Genomic DNA, 10415 nt, shown 5'->3' on the forward strand with positions numbered 1-10415 from the left:
GTTTATAGTGATAATTCAGGAATTTATTTTTATTTTTGTTCTTCACGGGTTTCTCCTCTGTGGGCATGCAACATGTTAAGTCCATGGTGTATGACATGATCTACTTGTAGAGAAGTAATACCCTATAAACCGGAATTGGAAAAACACCTGCGGCAACTGAGGAAGGAGAAACAATTTATCGTAAGGTTCTTGGGGCAATCTTCAACCCAAGAACAGATGGCTAATAATGATGACAATGAGGTAGAGGCAGCTGCAAGGATAGCTGCTGAGGCAACCCATAGAGCTACTGAGGATACTATCGAAGACAATAGGGGTTGAATATTCAATCTAAATCGACCCTTGATTGAAGACCAGTTCGAGAATATGATACCAAGGCCTGGTAGAACATTGGGTGACTATGTCAGACCAGTCTACAATCAATGATTGTCAAGTGTTAAACCACCTCCAATTGCAGCCAATAATTTTGAGTTGAGGCAAGGTTTTCTTCAAACCATTCAATGCAACTGCGTTTTCAGAGGGAAGATGAACAAAGATCTAAACACGCATCTGATGGACTTCGAGGAGATTATGAACACTTTTCAATATAATGGGGTGTCACAAGATGCAGTGTATTTAAGGGCATTCCCCTTTTCACTTAAAGATGATGCGAAGCAGTAGCTTCAAAGCTAGCCAAATGGATCAATTAGAATATGGGAGAAAATGACCAGAAAATTTCTTGATAAATACTTCTCCTCAGCCAAGACGAGCAAGTTTAGAAGAGAAATCCATAACTTCTGCCAGAAAGAGAATGAAACTGTTTTTGAAGCCTGGGAGAGGTTTAAGGAGATAGTTAGAAGGTGTCAACATAGCGGAATTGAACTCTGGATGCAAATCCAGGAATTTTGGGATGGATTGACATCGGCCTCGCGTAGAACTTTGAGCAATGCAGTTGGAGGTCCTTTTATGAAAAAGACTCCAGATGAGATAGTTACAATTCTTGATGAATTATCTGAAGATGCTAATCAGTGGCCCTCTGAGAGTATGGAAAGAAGAAAGTCAACTAGTGTTCACCAAGTTGATGCTACTACATCAGCTCAAGTACAACTTGATGTTGTGGCTAAAGAAATACGGAAGCTAACTGTAGCTTCGATGCAAAATGTACACCACACAACTTGCGATATATGTGGAAGAGGACACCCCACCCATGAGTGTCAAGCCTCAACTGAGGAAGTGAATGCTGTAGGAAACTATAATGCAATGGGTGAGAGGCACCCCGACTTTTCATGGAGTTTACCTGGGGGTAATGCAAATGCATGGCAACAAAACAACCCTAGATTCCAAAATAAGGAGCTACAAGTTTTCAAAATCAGCAGAGGCAGCAATATCACTCTCCATAGTCAAATCAATCTAGCATGGAAGATCTTATGAAGACTTTCATTGTCAAGATAGATGAGAGGCTTGATGCCCAGGATGCAACTATCAAAGAATTGAGTACATCTTTTCGAAGACTAGAAAAATAGGTTGGGAACATAGCTACTCTAATCTCGGAGAGAGTCCTAGGAACACTTCCCGCTGATATTGAGAGAAATCCAAAAGAAACAGTGATGGTTGTAACTCTAAGAAGTAGGCAAGTGTTAAAAGATCCCACCCCGATCCAAAATGAGGTGAACTTTGAAAAAGAAAGTGAGAAGCAGTTGAAGGGTGATGTTGATAAAAAGAATAAAGGCCCGTTGAAAGCTGAGAAAAAGAAGGAAGAAAAATCAAGAAGGGCGGAACATGATGAGAGCAAGCATATGTATGCGCTGCCTTTTCCCCAAAAGTTGAGTCGAGAAAAGTTGGATAAGCAGTTTGAGAGATTTCTAGATGCGCTAAAACAGGTTCATGTAAACCTACCATTCACAGAAGTGCTCTCACAAATGCCGGCTTATGCCAAGTTCTAGAAGGAGATTCTGACAAAGAAGAGGAAAATAGAATAGACCTCAATGGTCAAGTTCACAGAGCATTGCAGTGCAATATTGCAAAACAAACTCCCATAAAAGTATGGTGATCCACAGAGTTTTACCATACCTTGATCTTTAGGCATTACTAATTTTGATAAGTTTCTATGTGATTCTGGTGCCTCAATTAATTTAATGGCTCTATCTATTTACAGAAAACTGGAGCAGGTGATTGGAAAGATAAGGCCTGAACCAATATCTTTGCAGCTGGCAGACCAAACGACTCTAATACTTGAGGGAATAGTTAAAGATGTCTTAGTTTGGGTAGATAAGTTTGTATTTCTTGTGGATTTCATAGTGATTAATATGGAAGAGAACAAGAAGGTCCCCCTCATCCTAGGAAGACCATTCCTAGCAACGGGTAAGGCAATATTAGATATACATGAGATAAAACGCATGCTTAGAGTGGGCGAGGAGACTGTGATTTTTAAGATGGATGTAGAAACGGAGGTAAAAAGGGAGAAGCTAGTTTCTAGTGTTGTATGGAAAGTGAAGGGCGAGAAAGAGAATACTGCGATGAGCGAAAAAGATAAGTGTGGGGTGTATCTAAGGAAGGCCGAGAAGAAGCTATCTGCATGGATGCGTGTATTAGTTCGGGCGCGAGGGATGGAGCCCAACTTCGATTCAAACCCCGACTAGATGTTCAGGTTAATTGTCCTTCCCTCTTTATTTTTATTTGTATGTCATAGGGACATGACACAATTTAAAGTGTGGGGTAGGGATGTATATATGTATAGAATGTATAAATATTTATGTGTGTTTTTATAATTCATTTTATTGAAAATTTTAAATTTTTTAATTTTTCTCGACGACGGATGTCATTCGACTAGTTTCTTGAGGGATTAAGTCAAAGAAAAAAAGAAAAAGAATATATATATATATATTTTCTTATTTAGGTAGTATAATAATTTCCCCTTGGTTTTTTTTTTGTGCCACGGTTCTTTTCCAAGGGTTTTATTTGAACCAGGTGTAGTTAGTTTTATTTTTTTTAGGAGTAGGAGATCTTGTGTTGCGATTTGAAATGAAAGCAATGTCTCTTAACTGTATTATGCCTTGAAAATAGTGAGTATTTTAGTGTGACACTTAGGCTCAGTTTTTGACTCTTATATGAGTACCTTAAATTGTATGATTTTAACTTTGCTTAATTACTTTGACTAGAGTATCTTGATGAGTCCAATTCTGAGTGAGTTATGTGCCATGTGTGTGAGAGGTTTTGTGTTATTATGTGCATTGCATTTGAGGTCTCGAACTTTCCTCGTGTGTTTGCAAAGCGTAATGGTAGTTTTATTCAGTCTTGGAAGTGATATAAGTGTTTCTTTGTTGAGCCAGCTATATGCTTTTACCCACCAAATTGTTATGTATCTTAGTTAACCCCCTTTGAACTTATAATCTTGTTTCTTTGGCAACTACATTACAAGCCTTATCATTTTGTTTGAATTGACCATCTATTTGAACCATTTACCTCTCGTGAGTACTTGAATTGGGTATGAACTTTATAAAAGTTGAAGTGTGGGGTGGTTGGTTTGTCTTTTGAGTGGAACTATTGAAATAAGAAAAAATGTGCACCCTTGTGAAAATTACGAGCCACTTGAATCGAAAATGAAAATGAAGAAATAAATAGTTTATATTCATTGATAGTGGTAACTCTTAATGTAAGTGTGCTTAAAGAAGTTGGGAGTTAATGTACATTGATGTGAAGGTGGAGTTATTGTTTTACATAAGTGTGGTTTTTTTTAATGATAAATTGTATGTATTAAAGTGCTTAGGGAGGTGTAGTCACTCTTATATCTAAATGTATCCTACTCGTTCTGCAACCTACATTATAACCAATTAAAATCCTACTTGATTCTTGAATGAATGAGCTCAATTAGTAGAGTATAACACTACAGGCAAGCTTATGGTTCATCTTTTATGGCATATGAATGTTGTTTCTGAAAGTGAGTGAATTCTTTCTATCTTGAGTTTTTAATTATTCTTAATTTTTATTGTGCGTGGAACTACTCTCTTTTGTTGTGTGAGGGCACTTGATTCATGAAGGAAAGGTAATTATTGACCTCTATGTTAGAGAAAGTGAGCTGGTTATAGATAATGCGTGGTGCTAGTGAGTCAATTATTGAGGTGAAGATGTTACACTATTGTGCTTAGTCTATTTTAAATATTCTTGGTGTGATGAGTTAGGAGAGTTACTTAGTAAGGTTGTGTCTATATAAAGTGTGGTTTGATTGATCGAGGACGAGCAATGGTTTAAGTGTAGGGTGTTGATGGTAGACTATAATCTCATATTTTAGTCGATTATTACATTCTAATTTACTGCACTTTAGTTGAGTTTGAGCTTTAATCGCTAGTGTTTTGAACTAATTGTATATTTTATGCCTTGTAGGAGTGATTCTGAGCTTTGTAGATGTTATGGAATGAATTCAAGTGATTTGGAGCTTTGAAGTCTGATTAAACGCCCAAGGAATTAAGCCGGGATCGTGTTCGGGGATCAACGGATGATAGTTAAGAACGAACAAAGAATCTAGTAGGCATATTGCGCAGCGCATAGTAAAATGTACATAACCTTTCGCTCGGAACTCCGTTTGGGCTCCACAATATATTATTGGAATAATTCAAATGACTACAACTTTCATGTTTTACGTTTTCTCAAATTCCCAACAGAACATGGTGAAACATGTGCGACCGTGCACTGGCTGTGCATATGGGGCAGAATGGTGTGCAAAGTGCGTGACCAGGTGCGCAACCACGCATGTCCTATTCGGGAAAAGCCCTATTTCGCTAATAAAGGGTAGTTTCATCCTGGATTTGTTTTAGGGGTAGATTAAATACCCCAAAACACCATTTTTGAGGGACTCTTAACATACCTTAGACCTAGGGAAGCTTTGGAGAAGAAGGAGAAGCAAGAGCACAAGGGTTTCATCCTTCCTTCCTGACTCAAATCCGGGTTTGGATTGTATTTATGTTTTCCTCTACTTTTATTTTATTTGTGAAGAACTTCTCCATGTCTATGGAGTAGAACCTTTTGGGTTGTAATGGATTTGATGTATTGATGGTTGTTTATAGATTATAACTCTATTTTAATCGCTAGTATTTTGCATTAATTGTGTGTTTTATGCCTTGTAGGAGTAATTTCGAGCTACGTAGATGTTATGGAATGAATTCAAGTGATTTGGAGCTTTGAAGTCTGAGTAAAATCCCAAGGAATTACGTCGGGATCGTGTTCGGGGATCAACAAATGATAGTTAAGAACGAACGAAGAATCTAGTAGGCATATTGCGCAGTGCCTAGTTAATTGCAATTAACTTTTCGCTCGGAACTCCGTTTGGGCTACGCAGTATATTGTTGGAATAATTCAAATGGCTACAACTTTCATGTTTTACGTTTTCTCAAATTCCCAACAGAACAGGGTGAAACGTGCGAGGCCGCACATTGGCCGCGCATATGGGGCAGAATGGTGTGCAAAGTGCGCGACCAGGTGCGCGACCGCGCATGTCCTGTCCCAGAAAAGCCCTATTTCGCTAAGAAATGGTAGTTTTGTCCGAGATATTTTTTTGGGGCAGATTAAATACTCCAAAACACCATTTTGAGGGACTTTTGACATACCTTAGACCTAAGGAATATTTGGAGAAGAAGGAGAAGCAAGAGCACAAGGGTTTCATCCTTCCTTCTTGACTCAAATCCGGGTTTGGATTGCATTTATGTTTTCTTCTACTTTTATTTCATTTGTGAAGAACTTCTCCATATCTATGGAGTATAACCTTTTGGGTTGTGATGGATTTGGTGTATTGATGGTTGTTTGTGGATTATAACTCTATTTTTATGTATTTGAATCGTTATTTGAAGGCTTAATTGTTGTATCTATATTTACTTGTTCTTGTAATCGAAAGAGGCATAACTTGTGATATATTTGCACTATATTATTGGTTGAGTTCATAGATTCTTCTAAGTAATCGAAAGAGGCTAGTTGAATCCTTGATTAAACCTAGTTAGGAGTATAATCGAAAGAAGTTCTCCTAAAGATCACTCCATTACGAATTCTTACATATATTCACCGAGCTTAAATTGGTTCATATTGTGAGGTTGAAACTTAATCAGGAGAGGAGTTTCTACTAAACATTTGTACTGATAATTAAGTGAATTTGAGAGACTCACTTGAACATTAGAAGTGAATTATATAGAGTTAGATTCCGAACAATTATCTTGCACCTATCCTATCAACCCATATTTTCTCCCATTGATAACTTCCTTGCTTACCTTTGTTGAGATTTTCATTAGTCAATGGTTTAGGTTCTTATTTAGTTTAAATTCTTAATTGTATAAATCTCCATTGTTGATCCTCCTGGATAACAATCGAGCTACGAACTACGAGAATACGGTTTAAACCCAATCTCTGTGGAGATGATAATTATACTATACTATCTTGACTAGCGAGCACAATTTAAGTGTGTGCTTTGCGCTCGTCAGAGCCTGGGGTCCAAAGTGATCAAATCCAAATACGACTCCCTCATCGTTGTAAATTAAGTCAATGGAATGTTTGAAGTAAAAGAAGAACGGACGTGGATGTACTTGGACAAATTGCAGGTGACCCTATAACAATTCAAGGAATGGACTCTGCAGCATGTACCCCGAGATCAAAATAGTGAGGCCGATGCACTGGCCAACTTGGGATCATCTGTCGACTCCGATGAATTCAACTTGGGGGCAGTGGTACAACTGATGAACTCGGTGGTAGAAGAAGGTCACACCGAAGTAAACTCAACAAGTTTGACTTGGGATTGGAGAAACAAATACATAGACTACCCGAAGACAGGAAAATTACCCTTGGATCCCAAGGAATCGAGAGCCCTGTGCACCATACCTATCAGATTTAGCTTAGTCGAAGGGGAATTATTCATGATATCCTTCTTCGTCCCACTATCCAGAGTGTTAGGACCGGGAGAGACCGATATGCCATGAGAAAAGTTCACGAGGGCACTTGCGGGAACCATTCGGGGGGAAGAATCCTTAGTTCAGAAACTAATTAGAGTCGGCTACTACTGGAATAGAATGGAGAAGGATGCGAAATACTTCGTGCGAAAATGCAATGAGTGCCAAAGACACGCCCCGATTCTTCATCAAACGGGATAGATGCTCCACCCGGTCCTATCACCATGGTCGTTTATGAAGTGGGGAATGGACATCATCAGTCCCTTGCCATGGGCGCCTGAAAAAGTCCAATACATACTATTTATGAATGATTATTTTTCCAAATGGATCGATGCTCAGGCGTTCGAGAAGGTCCGAGAGAAAGAAGTCATCAACTTCATCTAAGATCACATAATATGTCGATTTGGGATGCCGACCGAGATTGTTTGTGACAACAAAAAATAATTCGTCGGCAGCAAGGTAAGTAACTTTTTCGAAGATCACAAGATGAAAAAGATATTATTAACGCCTTACCACCTTAGTGGGAACGGGCAAGCAGAATCGACAAATAAAACTATACTCCAAAATCTTATAAAGAGGTTGACCGATTCGAAAGGAAAGTGTAAGGAAATCTTGCCCGAAGTCTTGTAGGCATACCGTATGACTTCAAAGTCGACTACCAGGGTGACCCTGTTCTCTATGGTCTACAGAGCGGAAGCTTTAATACCAGTTGAGTTACGGGAACTGAGCCTCAGGTTCCAATATGCTACCGAAGAGTCAAAAGGCGAGGCCATGACCACAAGCCTGAAATTAGTGGATGAAAGGCGGGAGGCCGCCCTGGTCCGATTGGTCGGCCAGAAGAAACGAGTAGAGAGGTACTATAACTAAAGATCCAACCTCCGACATTTTTAAGTCGGGGACTTTGTATTGAGAAAGGTAACACTATACACCAGGAACCCAAATGAAAGGGAACTGGGACCGAATTGGGAAGGACCGTTTCACGTCGTCGGAATAACCGACAAAGGCTCGTATAAACTCAAATAGGGAAATAGTGTACAACTACCAAACAACTGGAACGTGACATACTTAAAGCGGTACTACTGCTAAGGTACTAACTAAATTCCTTTTTAATTTAGTTACGTTATGGACTAATGCATGCAGGTACTTAGCCAGGGGAGAATTAGGTCTGAAAGCACGTGTTGTACTCTTTTTCCCTTGAACCGATTTAGTCCTAAAGTGGGTTTTTCGGCAATATTTTTAACGAGGCAACAGTAAAACGTGCTATCTTAGTTTTGAAAACCGACTTTAAATCAGAATTGATGATCGTTTGCACCAAATCAATAAAATTTGAGCCCTCACAAGCTCGGCCTCGAATACTGGGGGCTATTACCCCTATATTAAGATCTTTAGCAAAGGAAAAGAAAATTTTATATGTCAAAAGCCAAGACTTGGTGGTTAGGATTCATTGTAAGGGTTAAACGGTCATGCGAACCATGCCCATGTAGCCCGCTCTAGCCACGTCACAAGGCTTATACATCTCCAATCATGTACCATACATATAAAGCAATGAAAGAAACCTCTACTTCCCTTTTACTTTATTACTACACATTTTGCTTCTTCGATCCTAGATCCTAAAACCCACGGGCTGCCCCTACTCGGGGACTGTCATCCAATAAAAATTTCGGACAGCCCAGGCTATCGAATCCTAGAGGAATCAAGCCTATTAGGAAGTGCCTGAATACGAAAGGCTACGACCACCCTAAAAACGGCTCGGAGACTTCCGAAGTCCGTACTCAGAAAGTTAGGCCCTTACGTATAATTAAAACCTATTAAAAGGTACCCTCGACAAAAATATCATCTAAGACACTTAAGTATCTTAAAGTCCTTCGATTTTATTGAAATCTCGAAGCCACGAGTAATCCATAGTTGCCATCGAATTCGTTCCACATTCGTGCCTCCGAAGAACGGATCGTTGGTTATATTTGATTCTATGCTAAGGCATTAATGTAATGACCCAACCGGTCATTTTGACTTTTAGAACCCCGTTCCCCTAAATAAAACTCCCCGTATCTGCTTTTATTAATTTATGACTTGCGGGGATGGTTGATTCGGGATTTGAAAGTGTTCGGGTTGAAATCAGAACACTTAGTCCCTTAATTTGGTTTTAAAAGCCCAAGTTTGACTTCTGTCAACATTTTGAGAAAACGATCCCGGAATCGAGATTTGATAGTTCCAATAGGTTTGTATGATAATTTTGGAATTGGGCGTATGCTCGAATCAGGTTTTGGACAATCCGGGAGCGTTTCAGTGCTTAATAATGAAAATCAACTATTTGAAGGTTTAATGTTCTTTAAATTTGGTTTGGAGTACGTTTTGGATTAATTGAGGCCCGTTTGAAATTCTGAGCCTGAAACTAGCTCCGTATGGTGATTTAAGACTTGCACGCAAAATTTAGTGTCATTCCGAGTAGTTAAAGTATGTTTCGGCACGTTCGGAGTAAGTTTGAAAATTTTGAAAATTCTAAGTTGAATCAATTCGATTTGAGGTATGATTCTTAGTTTTGGTGTTTTTTTACACATTCCAAGAGTTCGAGCAAGTCCGTTTTATGATTTCAAACTTGTTGGTATGTTTGGGCGAGGCCCCGGGGGCCTTGGGGGTTAACCAGACGAGGCTTGGATCAATTTTGGAAATTTGAGCAACTGCTGTAGCATCCAACTCCTGCTACAATCGCAACTGAGGTTGGGAATTCGTAGGTGCGAGTAACACAGGTGTGAAGGAGCAGGCGCATAAGTGGAAATAGCGCAGGTACGAGGGCATTGGTCGCACCTGCGGACGTGCAGAAGCGGCCCACTTCACCGCAGGTGCGAAGCCAGGTTGAGGGGAGAAATGTGCACCTGTGAGGTTTTTTTCGCAGGTGCGGCTAGCCCTCCGCCGGTACGAAAATGGTGCTTGGCAGAATGGGTTTAAAATCGGGGCTCAACCATTTTTGAGCCCATTTTCTCCATTCTTGGGGGATTTTAGAGCTTTTTGAGAGAGGATTTCAACTAGCAACTTGGAGGTAAGTGAATTCTACACACTTTGAGTTAAATACATAAATTATGGGTAAATTATAACCTGTAAATCTTGGAAATCAAGGGTTTACATGAAAAACCTAGGTTTTGACAAAAATGAGATTTTAACCACGAAAATGGTTATGGAATTGGATGAAAATTGTATATTTGAGTTCTTGAGATTATGGGTAATGTTTTCCTCCAAAACTTTCCAGAATCCGGGCATGTGGGCCCGAGGTGAATTTTAGAAATTCACTATTTTTGGATAGGGTAATTTATTTAATAGTCTAATTTCAAATTATTGAGCATGAATTAATTATTTTATATAACTTTTGGATACTTTCGGATTTTTCGGCACCGAATTGAGATTTTTCGCAACATTGTGATCGGGAAGTGGGCTTTGAGACAAGGTAAGTCTCTTGCCTAACCTTGTAAGAGGGAATTTACCCCATAGGTGATTCATATTAATAATTGCTGCTAATTATGG

General features: G+C 39.3%; 1 non-coding gene across 1 annotated transcript; it reads right to left on the minus strand.

The window, feature by feature from the left end:
- Positions 1-747: 747 nt before the first annotated feature.
- On the minus strand, positions 748-854 carry LOC142175565 (small nucleolar RNA R71). Its single transcript, XR_012704675.1, has one exon. It is a non-coding gene; the product is annotated as a small nucleolar RNA R71 (small nucleolar RNA).
- Positions 855-10415: the final 9561 nt, after the last annotated feature.

The sequence above is a fragment of the Nicotiana tabacum genome, chromosome 21, assembly GCF_000715075.1.
Source record: "Nicotiana tabacum cultivar K326 chromosome 21, ASM71507v2, whole genome shotgun sequence".
Lineage (NCBI taxonomy): Eukaryota > Viridiplantae > Streptophyta > Magnoliopsida > Solanales > Solanaceae > Nicotiana > Nicotiana tabacum.